The following is an 18,444-nucleotide window of genomic DNA, read 5'->3' on the forward strand; positions in this document are numbered from 1 at the left end:
GCACTAGAAACTTGGGTCCAAACAAAAGGTTTGCTGCTCTTGCCACGAGCATGAACTGAGAGAACTAAACTGATGCTAATCCACCTCGCCATGGCAATGACTGTATTATCTACATGTATCCCATAATATTCTGTAAAACAAAATACTTAGAGAGTGAGGAGAGAGAGAGAAATCAAACAAAAGATATATGCCTCTGAAATCATAAACTGGCTAAGTATACAGACAGAAACACATCCAGGGTCATGGGAGTCAGGAAAACAGGCAACAATGGCTTCCCTGGGCTGGGGGGATCATCAGCAACAGACGTGAGGTCAGGAGGGTGAAGGACAGATCACGCTGTGGCTCGTGACAGTCGTGAGCCTAATTTCCCCCGTATCTGTCTTTTCAGGGTTCTACAATCCCACGTCTAGTGGGCACTGTCCTTTTGGTTTTTAAACTTTTCTACTGAAAAGTTGTGAGTAGAAAGTCTTAGCAGATAGACATATTCACCTTAATTCAGAGAAAAGCCATGGGTCCAAAGGCTTCAACAAAGAAATCTGCAATCTGCGTCTCCTGAAAGCACACACACCACACTGCAGGGTGGAGACTTAGCACTTAGCTCCAACTCCCTTGAATCCAATCCCCACCTGAGCTACGTACGTAAGCTAGAAGCAAAACCACAGAAATGTCTGAGGCACTGATCGGCCTGACCTTGAACTACTCTCAAGCGGAGAAGGACCAGGCATTTCATGTGCACTAATAAACCCAAGCTGGAACAGGCAGCTTCGACAGGGCACGGGAAGGAGGGCTGGATGTCTGAAGCAGAGAGAACCTACCAAGGGAAGGGCCGACGCTGAGCAGGCAGTAACAGTGGCCAGCACGGGAGTCCTTGTTTGCTTTTTTCATAGCTCAAGAACCTTTACAAACTCCATTCATAAATGTTCTTTTTCAGAAACCAAGGACAACCTTAGAGGTCATCAGCTTCGGTCTGTGCGTCCTGGTGGAAGACAGTCGGACTCCTCAGTTGGCTCTCATCTACGTCACAAAACTGAAATGCATGTGGGTGCATTCATACCCACATCCAAGGACATGTTTGTACTTTGAAGCCCTGTTTTGGTAGAGACAGGATGGTGAGAGGCCCCATGGCAGTGGGAGAGTGCTGGCCAGGCAGGCAGACCTGGGGCTCCGGTTCCAGCTCTCCTGTAAAGCTCTGTCATCGCGCATGTCACCTAATACATCCACAACTCGGCTTCCTCTCAGTGGAAGGGTCTTATTTCTGATTAAGCTCGGATTTCTGGCTAACTCCTAATTAGAAATAATGCACACTTGTTAACTGGAAGATTTATGGGGACTATTTAAAGCTGTAATGCTGGGCAAGCCAAGTCCCCAAAGCTCTTCCAAGATCATGATGACACACGAAGCTTTTTCCTACAGAACCCAGTTTCACAAAAACTTTCACTGTGGCCAGAAATGTAAATAGCATGATGTTAGAACTTCTAAAATAACTGAAAAATTTAATTCAATTTCTCTTTAAGCCCACATTCATTATTAAAACGCTGCCCTGTACCTACACACGCAGACCCTCATTGTTGGACAGAGGAGTGGAAAATGACAGGAATGAGCCACTCTGCAATTCGATTACAGAGATTTCTAACCACGAAGCCCAACCGAGGAAGAAGACGATGGAAAAGAACAGGGAAAAGCCGGGGCTCGAGTCACAACCAGAAATGGAAATTTCTATAGTGTGAAAAGTGGGGGATACGTCTGCAAGCCAGCCTACAGGTTTAGCGAATTAAACTTCCACGTCTTGTTGAATTTCTCTTAACGGTTGTTGATTTAGGCAAAACACAGAGAAATAATTTCCACGAGCAGGTTGTTGACAGCGAGAACAGGAGGGGTGTGTGATGAGCAGACTTTGGCAGAGCAGATACAAAACCCTCTGGGATGACTCTGGATAAAACACAAGGGCTTCAGCAACCATGTTTGACCTGGGGTTGGTTCTTCTCAAAATTATTAATAATGAAAAATACTTACACAGGATACACAAGATTGCCAGGAAAAAAAAATGCATCCCTTTTAAAAAGTTTTTTTTTTTTTTAAAGCCACCCAAAGAAACCACAAAAAGAAACGGCCCAGCCACTGCTCATCTGTGGAGTGTGCGAGCCGAAAGCCTGAAGCTGGAACCATTCCTCACCTGGAAGAGTATGTGCAGAGATACCTGACAGGCAGCTTTCAAACTAGACCGAGCACACCTGTGAAGGCCTGAGGGTCAAGAGGAGTGACTTCTGCAATGAGGACTTCAGGTTTCAAGAGGCTATCTGTTTCTCCAGCCCAGACTCCGTCAACAGCGGGATGGACAGACAATGTGGCACCTGGACACGATGGAGTCCGCTCAGCAGCATGCAATGAATCATGGAACTTGACGTCACCAGATTCAGAAAGACAAGCACGGCATCTCTCCTCGCATCTGTAGCATCTAGACTTAAATTTACACACACAGGATGTGTGTGTGAATATGGAATTAGCTGAAGGGAGGGGAAGTAGAGTGTGAGAGTAACGCCTATGGCAGGGAAGCAGCAGAAGAAGCCATTGGGGCTGGAAGGAGTCTAGCAAAAGTAGGAAGACAGAAGTGAGAGAGGATTCAAATAACAAGTGTGGGAGGTTTTTTCTTTTTGTTTGTTTTGGGGTGTGTGTGTGTGTGTGTGTGTGTGTGTGTGTGTGTGTGTGTGTTTGAACGTAACACAATCTAGAATCAGCGGGAAAGTTATCTACATCATCTTGGCCTTTGCTCATGTCTGTAAGGGATTGTCTTGATTACTAATTGCTAGAGGAAGGTCCAGCCCCTGTGGGCAGCAGTATTCCCTAGGCAAGGGGTCCTGGACAATGTAAGAGAGAAGAAAGCAAGGCAAGAAAGGATCCTTGTGTTTGTTCACCCTTTACTCCTGACTGTGGATGTGACATGACAAACTGACGTCTTGGCTTTCTTAAAATGCTACACTGTAACTTTTAATTGAAGGACAAATGAACCCTTTCTCTGCTAAGGTTGCTTTTTGTTGGAATGTTTCATCACAGACACAATGTGGAACTGAAAGTGTCATAATTAAACCCGTTACTTTGTCTCTTCCTAGACTAATGTTAACAGAAATCCACGAGCATCTGTTTAAGGGGTATCAAGGATTTATTAAGATACAAAAGGGGGATATACACTCGCGAATACAGGATATGGTAAATCCAGTTACAGAATCCTTGGAAAGCTGGGACCAATCACATGCTGCTTCAAGCCACCTGACCCAGTCTTCATCACCCTCTTCCTTCCTTATAAGAGGTCACCTAAGCAGACAAGAAGCACCGCCTCTATCGGGTCAGAGAACCCAAGGTCATGGGCAAATCATATACCCATTACAGACTAACTTAAAATTACTTTAAAAACACAAAATTTTAAACAATTTAAAAAAATTATTTTCTTCCCAGTAAAAATCTAAATAAAGCTTAAGATTTGGCTTTTAAAAATGTACACAATGTTTCTATTGCAATGTTAATGATATCTAAGTTTAATCTGCAGGGCTGATCCTGAAATACTAACACCACCATCAACAGTGGAGGAAGCAGCATAAAAAAAAAATACGTAAGAGTCTCGTAAAAATAGCATTTTTAGATACATTCAAACAGAGGATGGAGTAAAAGAGAAACTGACTTTTCAGAAAACAGGGAAAGCAGGGGTAGCTGTTGGACTCTGTATCACTAGAAGCAGGGTAGCTGCTGGACTCTGTATCACTAGAAGCAGGGGTAGCTGCTGGACTCTGTATCACTAGAAGCAGGGGTAGCTGCTGGACTCTGTATCACTAGAAGCAGGGTAGCTGCTGGACTCTGTATCACTAGAAGCAGGGTAGCTGCTGGACTCTGTATCACTAGAAGCAGGGGTAGCTGCTGGACTCTGTCTCACTAGAAGCAGGGTAGCTGCTGGACTCTGTCTCACTAGAAGCAGGGTAGCTGCTGGACTCTGTCTCACTAGAAGCAGGGTAGCTGCTGGACTCTGTATCACTAGAAGCAGGGTAGCTGCTGGACTCTGTATCACTAGAAGCAGGGGTAGCTGCTGGACACTGTCTCACTAGAAGCAGGGTAGCTGCTGGACTCTGTAACAGGTACACCCAACAAGAGAGGGGAATCAGAAAAGGAAGCCAAGGCTCCACTGGGACACACCTCTGCTTGGGGTCAAATGTCGAGTTTACGCAAACAGTCCTTTCACAGGTAGAAATCAGACAGGCACTAGACACAGCAACAGCAAATGCAAGCTTACCCTGGAGCTGGCATCCTCTCCTCTCAGGAGTGCAGAACCCAAGAAAGTACAGCCACATCACAAGCCGCAAGTCACATGTGTCTGTCCACACATCCTTTACCATGCTTGCAAGTTCCTGACACAAGTCCATAAACACAGAGGTTTTTCCCTCCTTTTGGCTCCATGGAAGGTGCTGACTTTTCTCTTTGATATGTGGGAAGAGCTCGCTTGTCAGAGCCTGTGTAACTCTAAAGAACACTTACAAGTTCCAGAGGAAATAGAGGAAGAATGGAAAAAATAATGTTTCCAGGAGAAACCATTTTAACCTGAGCATCTCTGACCCCTCCTTTCACAGACCACGTTACCAGAGGCTTTGCTATTCTTGAACAAAGCCTCAAAAATGCATTAAGACCCATCCAAGTGTAAGTGTAGTTACAAACTATAGCTCTAACCCAGTGGAGCGATGAGGCCACAGACAGGAAGCCTGGCTTGCCTGCCTGGTGAGGGTACAGAGGTGAGACTCACGCCTTCAGCTAAGTGGACCTGTAACTACGCACAAGAACACACACCCTGCACAAAAGCGGTCTCCACGTGGAAGGGAAGCATCTTCCGAGGATGCTGGGCTACTGCAGACAGAAAGGCCAGAAAGCTACAGGACCGCGAAGCCAAGTGAAGCCGGAAGGGGCGAAAGAAGAAGCACACAGTGGATGCAAAGGGTGAATTCTGTTCTGTCTTGCTTCGTTTCTATTTTTCAGCTGCAAACTAAACCCAGGGCCTCAGGCGTGTGTGGCAGTGCTCGAGAAATAAGATGTTCCCTGCCCTCTCGGAATGCTTGTCTATATAAAAATTTAATGGCAGGTGAGGGAAGAGAGTTGCTTTTCATAAAGTACACATTAACGTATAAAGAATAAAAGAATAAAGAATGTGATATTAAAATGCACGTCTGCACAGCAGCAGCAGGTTAACCCTAACCATCACCTGGCCCTGGAGCATCGTTCAAAGGGAAAGCACAAACAAGCAGACAAAGCAGACAGGAGCTCAGAGACCAGAGCTCAGGCTGGAGCACAGAGGAGCCATGCTCAGGGAGGCTCTCACCAGACAGTCAGACTTGCAAGGCCAAGGACCCATGCTTAGGAGCTGCGAACGGGCTGGGTACTCATCTACTGACAGAATGAGAGCATCAGCCCGAGAGCTCTGGCTGGAGAGTAAGGACCATCAGATAAGGTCATTAGAAGATGCTCATGCCAGGTTAACCCCTCACTGCAAGTGCTCCTTAGTAGTATTTTCTTATAATAGATGAAGCTGTAAACCGCACATAATTCAGCTGCTTGATGAACAGCTGTTAGCTCCTTCTCTGTGTCAGGCAGGAGTCGTCATTGCCCTAGAGCAAGAGGAGGGAACATCCTCAAGTCCAGAGCTGAGGACCAATGTCGGTCTGTGGATTGATACTGGAGCCACTCGTGACGATCTATCAGGCAATAGGCCTGCCACTCTCACGCAGACCTCTGTCAATCACACAACAGCTCAGCAAACCTTCAGCTTTCATGGCCACAGCTGCTTTAAACAACTCACAGCTACTGTGAGACAGGGCTTCCTCAGCCACCCACACCTGGAAAGATTCCTTTCCAGTCCTAAGAATCACCACCACGACCGTCACGGCCATAGCTTCAAGACCAAAAGCTCACACCAAAGAAAGAGACCACAGTAAGTAAGTTCTGTTCCTCTAAGGAGGAAAAATAATGAGAGACGTGAAATGTGGAACTGCAGGAAGAGCTGAAAGGAAACACAACGGACTTGCATCAGACAAGCGCACAGCAGGTCAGAAAGACGGAATCAGCAGTGGTGGATGTCCACGGAGGTGGAAAGGAAGAAGGCTGAGAGCACAGAGCAAGTTCAATCAGCCCAGAGTGCGGGTGAAGGACGGCCTTCCCAAAACTGCAAAGACACAAAATGAAAAGTCCAAAGGCTGCGGGATCCAAAAGGCGAGGCCCTCAGAGAAAACATCAAATAGTGTAGGGTGTCCCACAGCCTATGTACAGAAAATAGAACATTTAAAGTAATCCAGAAAAGAGACACATTGCACACCGAAGAATTAAAGTAAGAATAAAAGCAGACTTCTTGCCAAAACCCACATGAGCCAAAAGGCAATGACAAGGTGTCACATGTGATAGTTCATCCTGAGTCAACCTGAGCTGGAAACATCAAGGAGACTAGGAATGTGTGCTTTGGAACGGGGGAGGCAGAACACAGCTTGCAAGCACAGGCAGATGCTCCTTGGTCCCCGTCCACCAAGAGGCACTCCACCGTGCATTCCTGCTACCAGGCTGCTGTGCAGCACCAGAGTTCCACAGCAATGGCACACACCAAGCACACACTGAAACCATGAGTTTGTCACGGTGACTAAAGCCCACCAATACTTAGGGGGAGAATATACAGCAGTATAGAATTCTTGAAGGAGTTATCTTCAATCAGACAAACAAAATGGGAAGAATTATCTGCCCAGATCTGCACTCAGCACACAGACATTTCCCCAGGAAGAAGAAAAATAAAACCAGACTGAGACGTGGACCTCACAAACAGAACTAACAGAGCTCGGAATGCCAGCATGGTAAACTTGGCAGGCACAAGCACTTTAAATGTAACTGGCTTTATAAGGCAAAAATAAAAATGCACTGTTGACTCACAGAATATAAAATCTGAAGATTGCAGAACTGCATACCAATACCACAAGAAGATGAAATGACAATATTTCAGAAAGTAATTTTACTGTACATTAAAAATATGCAGAATAAGTTTAAAAGTATACTACAGAAATCTGTATCACTTAAATAATAGTTAGCAAAGATATAAGTCAGTCAGCCTATAATAGGCATAACATGAAAAAAACTCAAACATAACTCTAAGCCAGGAAAAGGAGGGAAAGAGGCAGAATGTGAACTAGAATGCAGCACAGGAAACAACCAGGGAAATGGCATTCGGATTCGAGAGGGAGCTAAGTGCATGGAGTACAAGTCTGATCGCTGAGTCCGCTGTGGACTACAGGCCACACTGTAAGAGTAGCCTTTTGTAAAGGAAAGGATCCAAAATTAAAGGCTAAATAAAGAGCCGACACCATGCAAGCACTTCTCAAAAGAAAGCTGAGATGGAAGATAAATATTAGAGGAATTAAACTTCAGAACAAAGAACAGTACTGGACAGAAGTTAATCAGGAAGACAACATCACCCACAAACACATGTGCACCTAAACAGCATGCTACAGCACACAGTGTGGAAGAACCGACAAGCTGGGCAAGTCTGTAACCACAGACAAAGGGAAATACTTCTCTTAATAGTCGATTAAATATGAAGAGGGAAAAAAGTCAATAAATATATAGAAAGCAAACACTGTTATCAATACCCTGATACATCCAACATTCTTTGGGAGTGGACTCTACCCAACAAGGTCAGTTTAGGCCCTCAAGGACATACACAGTGTTCAAAGCCAGATATATTCTGAGCCTGTATAAGTCTCAATTTGATTTTGAAAACTGACATCATACCAAAGGTCCTCACTACCCCAATTGAAACATATTAAAAATCAATAAAGATGAAATTTGGCAAGTTCTAAAATAACTCAAAAAAAAACAGACTTCTAAATAACTTATTATAAACTCTAAGGGAATCAGAAGTGTCATGCAGTGAAGGAGCTAAAATGAGAAGCTGCAGACGTCCCGGAGAGTAGAAGGGAATGGACAAATACCCTAATACTATGCACTGTGTTTAGAAATGACACAGGATTCAGTGAACAATCTAAGAATTCTCCTGCAAAAGTGTGAAAGTAGGGTCTCCAGACACGGGCAGGGGGGAGAGAGAGAGAGAGAGAGAGAGAGAGAGAGAGAGAGAGAGAGAGAGAGAGAGAGAAGAGAGAGAGAGACTACAGATTGGCTCAAAGGTCACAAGGTCTGAGACGTCCTGGCATCTGCATTAGAGACCTGGTGGTGCAGGCCTGAGCAGGGCCAGAAGAGGCCGTCAGTGGGGAACAAGGCGTCTCCTCTAACACAGCAATGTCACTCGTCACTCTACTCGGGTTTCCCGTTAACTGCATGAGGCCCGCTCTCACTGGGGAGGGCAACAGCAATGCTGTCCAAAATCACCCTCAGACATGGTCAGAAGAACACTGGACCATGTCAGGGCATCCATGGCCCAGTCAACTTCACGTATGATGCTAAGCATCGAAGGTGCAGCCTTCACCAATGTGTCCCCTGTATGTGTTCTCCCAAGCCACACTCGGTCTCCCACACAACACAACACGACCATCTTGCACAGAACCTGATGCATGCTCACTCCTTCCCCAGAGTGAGGCTCAGTCTTCTGGCCCTTGGGCTCCAATAACTTACAATGATAGCACCAAAAAGACTTAACTACCGTGAAGTGAAGTGAAAATAGCTCATGTTATCCTGCGAGGCAATAGAACAAGAAAGCTAGACAGCACTTGATGCGCATCACAGATTGGTAAGAAAATCCACAAGCAACTGCAGTCCTAGCCTGTGTCTGGCCTGCTCACAGCCTATACTGATGAACTACCCGTTCATCGTCCCTCTGCCATCAGCAACTGCTCCAGTTGGCTGTGACTATTCACCTGCCAGGACCACCCTAAGCCCTGCCTCTGAAGCGCCTAGGCCGTAACAGTGGCACTGAGCTTGGCTCTGTGAAGAGCGACCCGAGAGGGTCACCTGGACCCTGGGCTCTCCGTGCCTCCAGTGCAGAACAGCAGATCGGTTTCTCCATGGTAGGACTCACCCAGACAGGCGCAGTCTCTCCTTTGCCTACTGATTCAGAGGCAGGGGGAGTCACTTGCTCCCAGAGTGACCAGCAGCAAGCCTTAGAACCTGGTAGCAGTGTTCCTCTTCTGGGAACTGAGACCCCCCTAGGCCAGCTCAGCTCCATCTTTGATCTCTGGATCCTGTGAATCCTCACCAGGGGAGGAACAGTACAGCATACTAGGCACTAACAAAGAGTGGAGGGGAATCAGATTCCTGGGGAATCCTGCTGGAGATTTCAGGGCTCAGTCAGCAAAGTGGCATTGCAACTGAGCCTGCAAAAGACCTCTCCACTATTCTATCAAGCCATCTGACTGTGGAAAGCATGGGAAACGGCAAAGCAAGTGAACTCTGTAAGCTTGGGTGTGATTATGTCCTTTACCCAGGGCCCAGCTGCCCTTGTAAAAGACCGCTGGTTCCTCGGAAAGACTGTGGTGAAACTGGAAGTATAAACTTTGATGGGTGTTTGAGGGACACTGCTGAAGGGGACCCGGCCTGCCCTTCATTCAGAAGCTGTGAACTGCCCACGTCTAGAACCAGCGGGAGCTGGGATGCATTCTTTTTTTATTCTGCTTACAACTTATCTCACCTGACCTTAAACTTTCTGCTTATGCAGATCAATTCTTTATTCTACTTCTGGGAACACCAAAATCAATAGGACGGGACCACAGGTCTACAGAAGTCAGACTATTCTACCTGTTTGGCTCTGCTGCACATCCTGGTAGCCCCTCACATCTCATCTTTGGCAGCTAGGTGCTCTGGGTTCCCATTCCCCTGCAAGTCCCACAGTAAGTACTGCCTTGAAGTGCACACCAGAGTTCTTACAGAATGCCGGGGCTCCCCTCCCGTGTGCCACCTCTCCCCACCTCAGGGAGTAAATCTTCAATGACACACGGGCTCACATTCTCACCTCCCTAACCCAGTAGACCCCAACTTGGCCATCACACCACAGCAGGTGCAGCATTCCCAACCTGCTCTGGAAACTGCATCTGGGGCCATGCTGCCGCTATCGTTGGGGGAGCAGGTGTAGTAGCACAGTTCTGCCTCACTTCCCAAACTCAAGTGCAGAACCCCTGCATAGCGCTCCCACATCAATGAACCCAGCTGATAACCTGCAGACCCTGGCTATCAGTTCCACCCTGCACACCTAAACCTTCTGTGTAAATTAGGAAGCTCCCACATCAATGGACCCAGCTGATAACCTGCAGACCCTGGCTATCAGTTCCACCCTGCACACCTAAACCTTCTGTGTAAATTATGAAGCTCGCAGTCCTTCAGAGCGCAGCACATTCTCGCAGGGCACGCTCTGTACTTTACCTTTAGGAGCCGCAGACCCAAAGACAGAGTGGTGAGAGGCCGTGAGCAGCCAGCATACCTAGCGTGAGGTTTCCTCGAGGGCACAGGAAATTAATTCCCCGGGAAGGACAAGGAGGTCACTCATTGCAATTTAGGGTTCAGTCTTCACCTACATCGGGGTTTCATCCTATTTCCTAGTGTTGTGGGATATTTCTCTAACTGTGCAAAGGTGTGTTGCCTTTGTTTATGTTGCAGAGCATTACTTTAACTGGGCAAAGATGTGCTGCGTTTGTTTAATTACACGGAGTCCTGGAAGACCCACGGCAGCAGTGCTACGAGCTGAAACCTAAGAGAATGTGAGAGCCCACAGGTTTGAATCCATTCCATCTTGACTAAAGGTCAGAGAGTGCAACTAACAGGATGTCTGGTCAAAGTGTGGATATTGGATGCCTTACTAGTCAAAGACCAGACAGCAGGATGTTTGACTTAGGGCACGGCTGCTAGGTGTTCTGAGATGTAAGGGGGGAATTACGCTTGTTTGTTCCTTGTATCACGGGAGGGAAGTCCTTTGCCCTCCCCTTTTGACTGGAGCATATAAGAACCATAAGAAATAAACTTGAGGCAGTTCCAGTACTCACTGGAAGCCCTCCCGACTCTACCTCTGTCTGTGTCTTTCCTCAATCCCCACGCCTCTTTTCAGGAACCTAGGAACAAGTCGGCCGGCCCCAACAGGTAAAGACTCAGCAAACACCGCAGATGGGAACTGTGCATCTCCACACCCTCCAGCTTCCCACTATTAAAGGTTCGGACTCTTTGAGAGTGTTTTATGTACTCACCAAAGGTCTGACCTGCTAATAGTGTCTCTTTAAAAGAAAACAGACTTGTTCACCAAGAGAAACACATAAAGTACTTGCCTGCTCACATTTTTCCAAGATGATATAAAACGTATTCTAACCACTAATTTTCATTTCCCCTTGAATTAAAAATACCAGAATCCTCAGCACATATTTTTCATGTGATTCTGACTTTAGCATGAATCACCTGTAATTTCTCACCTCCACACCTAGTAAGTAATTGAGCACCAACTCTAATAACACTTCCAACACACATAAACCAAATCCAGTAGAGCACAATCACTCTCAAATGTTACATGAAGAAGTCCTTTTAGAAATACACCTTCATATCTTAACTCTGACAACGTCCAATCCAAAAGCAGTAACTGGGCGTGGTCTTCATCACCTGACACCTTGGGGAGCCCAGTATTCCCACAGTGTTCATGTGCTGTAAGGTCAGGGTCCCACAGACATGCCAGCTGGCCCTGCTTCTCTACTGAGTCAATTGATGTAATTAAAGTCAAACAATGTTACCTCCAGGGAGACAGAAATGACACTTCATTTTATTTGCTCAAGATCCTTTCCTTATGTATACAAATTTCCCAAATTCTGTGTAGATCTTCAGTTGGTGTTTTTATATTTTATACTGAACCATACGCAACTATAGGAGCCAAAAGAGGGGCACTGCCATGGTAATCAACACTGAAGGGACAAGAAGGATACACCCTGGGGCTACCTAACAAGTGTCCCTTGTGAGAACAAGTCAGATACACAGTCCCTCTGCAGGACGGTGGCTCTGAAGTTTTCAATGGCACTGCCTCCCCAGAGCTGTCAGCTTGGCTCTGTGAATAAGGAAATGCATGCTGGGACACAGCTCTCAAATCCATCAGCACATAGTTACAAAGGTAATCACACACGAAAGGTTACAGACACGCAGTGGACAGTCCCACCTTCACATCAAGGGTCTGCAGCGGCAGACCCGTCTGCACTGTGTTCAGTTATGACACTCAGATGCGACAAGACAGTAATGTTCTATCAAATGAGAAAAAGCAGTTACCTTCATCAACCAAAACACAGAAATATACAAAACACACCTAGATGTATTCACCAAATCAAGAGGGAAAATGGGCTCTGGTTGTCTGTTGTGGGGAAATTCCTTATGCAGAAAATCCAACTTCCCTAAGCAGTATGTTCAAACAAAGGATAGAATTCAATAAATGGTGTCTTTTGTTTGCTACTTTCCCTTTGGGCATAATGACTGGCAATTCACAAACCTGAAACCGTAGTAATATCTGTGTAAGCTAACTGGGTTACAGAGAACAGTGTGATCTCCTAGCTGGTGACACTCTTGTCTAGGATGCAGTGTCTATAGTTAACTATTTATGCACCACCTCATCAGATCTACTTCTCACTCAGCCAGGAACTGAATCCACTTTATAGACTGCTCACTACTCTGGAGCCACCCTGCTGAAGGTAGGAGCTGATCCTAGGTTTTATTCTGTGGATTCATCTCACAGCACTTAAGACAATAACTAATAATGCTAATCAGTGGTTTAATACACATGGAAATTTTTACATATCTGAACTTGAGTAACCCACAAATGATGTCTTCCACAAAGCTTCGAATACACACAGATGATAAAGAAAAAGGAAGAATATGAGAAAGAAGACTGCTAGGGGCAGTCCAGAAACAATACTTGAACAACACTGGCCAAAAGTGCCAGCCAACTTTTCTCCTAACTCAAACTCAACCAACGGCTTGCGATAACCAGGGAGCATTGCTGCCAGGAAAGACAGAGGCTCTGAGACACTGTAGCCCCTTCGACCTTCACCCTGCTCTCCCCAGCACTGGTGACCTGAAAACCCAACAGGCTCTAAGCAGAGGAACCCTGGAACGCTTCGGAAAGCCCATTCTCAGAAGCTGCCACTCCTGACCAGTCCAGCTGCTCCCTGGAAATGCTGCCCTGTGCTTATCGACATTTGATCTGACTCAGATTGCCAGGACAGGATCAGCTCCGTCAAAAACAAACAGCCAACCTTCTTAAAACTCAGGCGGCGAGAGCTACACACACAGGCAAACACATAAATATGAGAAGTGGAGGAATGACATGTTCACGTGTTATTTCTAAAAGATCCAACATGCTCCTGAAAATCTACAAGGCCAAGTTTGTTCACAGAGCTGTACAGACATTCAAGGTCCTGTGTGTGAACATGCTGGAGAAAGACCTGGGATGTTCCTAAGACTTCACCTCTGGCTCTGCACAGTAGTAAATGAAGGCTAAGGATGCGTTACACATGCTCAGCAGAGCACTATGGGCATGCACCACCATGCAGAGACCCTTGGAAGAGGCAAGATGTATTAGTTCTATGCATTAATGGAAATAATTGTATGTGGCCAATAATCTACACAGACTTCAGTGACTGCACATAAATAAAGACACAGAGCGTATAAAATACACCAAGAACTAGGTTAATAACCAAGCAGAAAAAGACCAAATTTCAGAGAAAACGGCAAATACCCAGAAAGACCTCATTTAATACATTTTTACACATCCAGTTTTTAACAAAAAAGCTGAGACAAACAAACAATGAAATATAGTGCATAAAGACGGATTGGGCATAGCCACAGAAAGAAGACACAGACTTCGAAAGAACGGCACTCAACTTCATATGGAAAAGCAAAAAAAAAAAACCAGGATAGCCAAAACAATCCTGTATAATAAAGGAACTTCTGGAGGCATCACAATCCCTGACTTCAAACTCTACTACAGAGCTGCAGTACTGAAAAAGGCCTGGTATTGGCATAAAAACAGACAGAAGGACCAATGGAACCAAATCGAAGACCTAGATATATCAATCCACATACCTAAGAACACCTGACTTTTGACAAAGAAGCGAAAAATATAAAATGAAAAAAGAAAACATATTCAACAAATTGTGGTGATATAACTGGATATCAACATGTAGAAGAATGAAAATAGACCCATATCTATCGCCATGCACAAAACTCAAGTTCAAATGGATCAAAGACCTTAACATAAAGCCAGCCACACTAAACCTCATAGAAGAGAAAGTAGAAAGTACACTTGAATACATTGGCACATGAGACCACTTCCTAAATACAACCCCAGCAGCACAGGCACTGAGAGAAACAATTAATAAATGGGACCTCCTGAAACTGAAAAGCTTCTGCAAAGCAAAGGACACAGTCAACAAGACAAAATGACCATTTTATAGAATAAGAAAAGATCTTCACCAACCCCACATCGAACAGAGGACTGATCTCCAAAATATACAAAGAACTCAAGAAATTAATCATCAAACGAACAAATAATCCAACAAAAAAAATTGGGGGTACATACCTAAACAGAGAATTCTCAACAGAGGAACCTAAAATGGCTGAAAGACACTTAAGGAAATGCTCAACGTTTTAGCCATCAGAGAAATACAAATCAAAACAACTCTGAGATTCCATCTTACACCTGTAAGAATGGCCAAGATCAAAAATACTGAAGACAACTTATGCTGGAGAGGATGTGGGGTAAAGGAAACACTCCTTCATTGGGAGTGCAAACTGGTACAGCTGCTTTGGATATCTGTATGGCAATTTCTCAGAAAATTAGGAAACAATCGACCTCAAGACCCAGCAATACTACTTTTGAGTATATACCCAAAGAATGCACAATCATACCACAAGGACATGTATTCAACTATGTTCACAGCAGCATTATTTGCAATAGCCAGAACCTAGAAACAACCTAAATGTCCCCCTATTGAAGAATGGATAAGGAAAATATGGTACTTTTACACAATGGAGTACTACACAGCAGAAAAAAATAATGACAACCTGAAATTTGCAGGCAAATGGATGGATCTAGAAAACATCTTATTGAGTGAGGTAACCTAGACCCAGAAAGAAAAATATTGTATGTACTCACTCATAAGTGGCTTTTAGACATAAAGCAAAGAAAATCCAGCCTACAATTCACAATCCCAGAGAACCTAGACAACAATGAGGACCCTGAGAGAGACATACATGGATCTAATGTACATAGGAAGTAGAAAAAGACAAGATCTCCTGAGTAAATTGGGAGCGTGGGGACCAATGGAAGAGAGCAAAGGGGGACAGAAGAGGAAGGGAGGAGAGCAGAGAAAAACATATAGCTCAATAAAAACAAATTTTTAAAAATAGAAAAAAATAAATAAATGAAAAGTCAATGAGTCCTGCTAAAGCAGGAGCTAAAATGCCAAAAGCCGACTGCCACACTGCAGCGTGAGCCACCCATCCTCACGCAATGGAGTACCGAGTGCCATACACAGCAGCCACCATGGGAAGCAGTGCTGAGAGGCTAACATGCACCTGCCACCTGGTCCAACATTCCACCTCCATATTTAACCAACGGAAATGAAAACAAACGTCTCTTAATAGTTAAATATGAATGTACCCCAAAATGGACTTTTATAGGAGCTTCATTCCAAAATACAAAACTTAGAAACACCCTAAAGGTCCACCAACTAGTGAGTGAGTACACTGTGGTCTACTCACATAAGGAAATGCCAACCCCCTTTTTAAAGGAGGCACCAAAATGGGTGAACCAGAAATGCATCTGGTGAAAAGCTGTGGGAACAATGGGTCGCACTGTATCACTCCACTTACACAATTCCAGAAAAGGAAACAATGGACAGAGAATAAAGCTGTAGCTATATCCAGGATGATGTCAACAAGCAAACTGTCAGAGAGTACACAAAGACATACTAACTTAATTAGTGGAAGGTTCTCCCTAAACTAAAATGTGAAAGAAATGTCCTTTGAGAAAATGTACATAACTCCAATTCAAATAAACTAAACCCAAGTTACTGGAAACCGGAGTAAGAAAGGAGACACAGAAAGAAACCAAGCCCTTCAAATGGTTCCAAATCCAAAAGAAAAAAACCATTACAAAGACGTGGATACATACTGATACAGAGCGGCGGTACCAAAGTTTACACTGTACAAGAAATGAGAAAACTTAATGAAAAGTTATAAGGAACAGGTTGCCAGTAAGCACTGTGATTGTGAAACCTAGAATTTACTTTTTACTTCTTTTTCATAAACAGAAGCACCTCGCCCACCTCAATCCATTCCTACTTGTGTCAAGAAAGAGACCCTTCAAAGTCTTCATCATTCATAAAAATTCTATATACTTTACAAACCTCACAGTAGCTGTGTTCAACATAAAGTGCCCGACTAAACAAACACCTGTCTGTCAATTCAAGTTTCAGACAAGTTAATTAATGATCAGACAGAAAAGAACAACCAATGTTTCTCTGAAAGATTTCCTAAGCAGTTTCTTTTCCTGTAAAGTATTAAGATTAAAATTTTTCTTAAAAACTCAAAATTCCTGGGCTAAATACCCATTAAGACGATACATTTTTCCATTTCATAAAAGAGGGACGACTTAACTTTCTCGTTTTGTTGTATGTTTATTTCATGTGGCTTATGCTGTTGCTAGGCAACCAGTTCACATTTCCCAGCCCAAGGAACTGCCTCCTAGCCATCCTGAGGGAGATACCAAACTTCCTCACCAGGCAATTCTCCACACACTATCACACTGCACCAAGGAGGTGCAGCAAGCAGGCCTAGCATCTTCCCTGGGTCATTTATCCCAACAGGTGCTGAGGAGACAGCCCCAAAGCAGGAGAAAGTGTGGCTGTGAGGACCACAAGTGTAGGGCTCCGCACTTCTCATCGGCTGCTGCCACCCCGTCCTGTGAGTATCTGCAGGCTTCTGTCTTAAACCGAGGTGAGATGATTTGCTGGCCCACCCAGTGACAAGATGGTAATCCCTCAACCACACAGCATGCAAACGTGTTTCTGAGCCATCCACCGACCCGAGTGGCAAAGATTGGGGCGGACGCTATGTCAGTGTCTACACAGTGGAGGAAGAAGTCGGAATTTGGGGAGTGGGGGGAGCACTGAGGCGCCTCAGCCGAACCCAAAGTCGAGAGCACAGGGGCCGCAGCAGCCCAGAGGTGCTGGAGCAGCAGATGGCTCGCTTGCAAAGCGGCAAAGCTTCCTCCGGAGGCGGTGGCCGTGCAGACACGGCCTCCTGCGGGGTAGACCGAGGTCGCGCACTCCGCAAGGTGCTCGTCTCGGGTGGGAACCCAACACGCCGCCGTGGGCGTGTCACGTGACAGGCTCTCCCGGAGGACTCGCACTGTGCGCACCGCTGGCGCCTCTGCCTAAAAAAATGCTGAAACCGGAAGGGGTGCGCCACTAGAAGCCGGCGGGAACCGTGGCCGGCTCGGCACTTCCGTTCCGCCCGAGCGACGACTGCGGCGCGCCCGGCACGCGAAGTTCCCTCTCCACTCAGGACCACGCAGGTGCAGGTCCGCACGGGCGAGGGCGGGAGCCGGGCGCCTCCCCGACCCAGGTCCCGTGAGTCGCCCGGCCGAGGCCTCGGGGCTGGCAGGAGCTTGGCCACGTTCCCACCCGGGAACGCCCGCGCGCGGCCGAGACCCGGACCCTGACGGCGAGCACCTATTTACCTGCTCCTGCCGCTGCCAAGTGCTCCCCGCGCTGCTGCGCGCCACACCCGGCTCCCAGACACGAGCACCAGGACGCGTGCCAGCACCCCCCTCCCGGTGACCGCGGGCCCAGGTATCCAAGTTGAGGCTGCCCACGCACCACCCGGCGTCCAGGACCTCCTCACCGGAAGTTGATTTCCACCAAGGCCCGCCCAGCCCTGCGCGCGGCGCTCCAGTTACCCTAGGCGCATCACATGACCCCAGTCTAAGGCCTTCTGAACCTCGTTTGCAGAGAGGAGGGACCTGTGAAATGGACCGACCTGATTTACACTGCCCTGACCATCCTCAGAAACTGCATCGTGCCTTATCTTTTGCTCCATTCAAAACAAAACCATCCACCAAATGTTCTTCCTTTCAGAGATTCAGCAGGCTAGACCACCGGAAGAGCCTCATAGTTGGGTGATCCTCGAATAACTGTACTCTACAATAAATTGGCTATAGCTTCCGCTTTTCCTGACCTTCCTCAAGAGCTACCTCCTATTTAAGGTTCTCATTCTTCTTTAGTAAGAGACCCATAAAACCACCTACCAAATCAGAATGTTCCCCGTTGAGAACTCGGATCTGCCATGAGAAGAACGTTCTAATCCCTTCACTGACAAGCAACTAAAAATGAGAACCAAATAAAGCACCTGGCTGTATGACAGGCTCAAGACATATTTGACTTGACATCTGATCCTAATGGCTTAGCAGAAGCC

General features: G+C 46.0%; 1 protein-coding gene across 1 annotated transcript in view; it reads right to left on the minus strand.

Annotated features, from left to right (window-relative positions):
• Window positions 1-17,867, minus strand: part of Ccdc91 (coiled-coil domain containing 91) — a 180,591-nt gene extending 162,724 nt beyond the window's left edge. Inside the window, exon 1 of the mRNA XM_087903943.1 lies at window positions 17,711-17,867. The gene's annotated coding sequence lies outside the window, so the exon portion shown is untranslated. The remainder of the gene's footprint in view (window positions 1-17,710) is intronic.
• Between the last annotated feature and the right edge of the window lie 577 nt (window positions 17,868-18,444).

Source organism: Myodes glareolus, chromosome 3 (assembly GCF_982192425.1).
Source record: "Myodes glareolus chromosome 3, mMyoGla1.1, whole genome shotgun sequence".
Classification (NCBI taxonomy): domain Eukaryota; kingdom Metazoa; phylum Chordata; class Mammalia; order Rodentia; family Cricetidae; genus Myodes; species Myodes glareolus.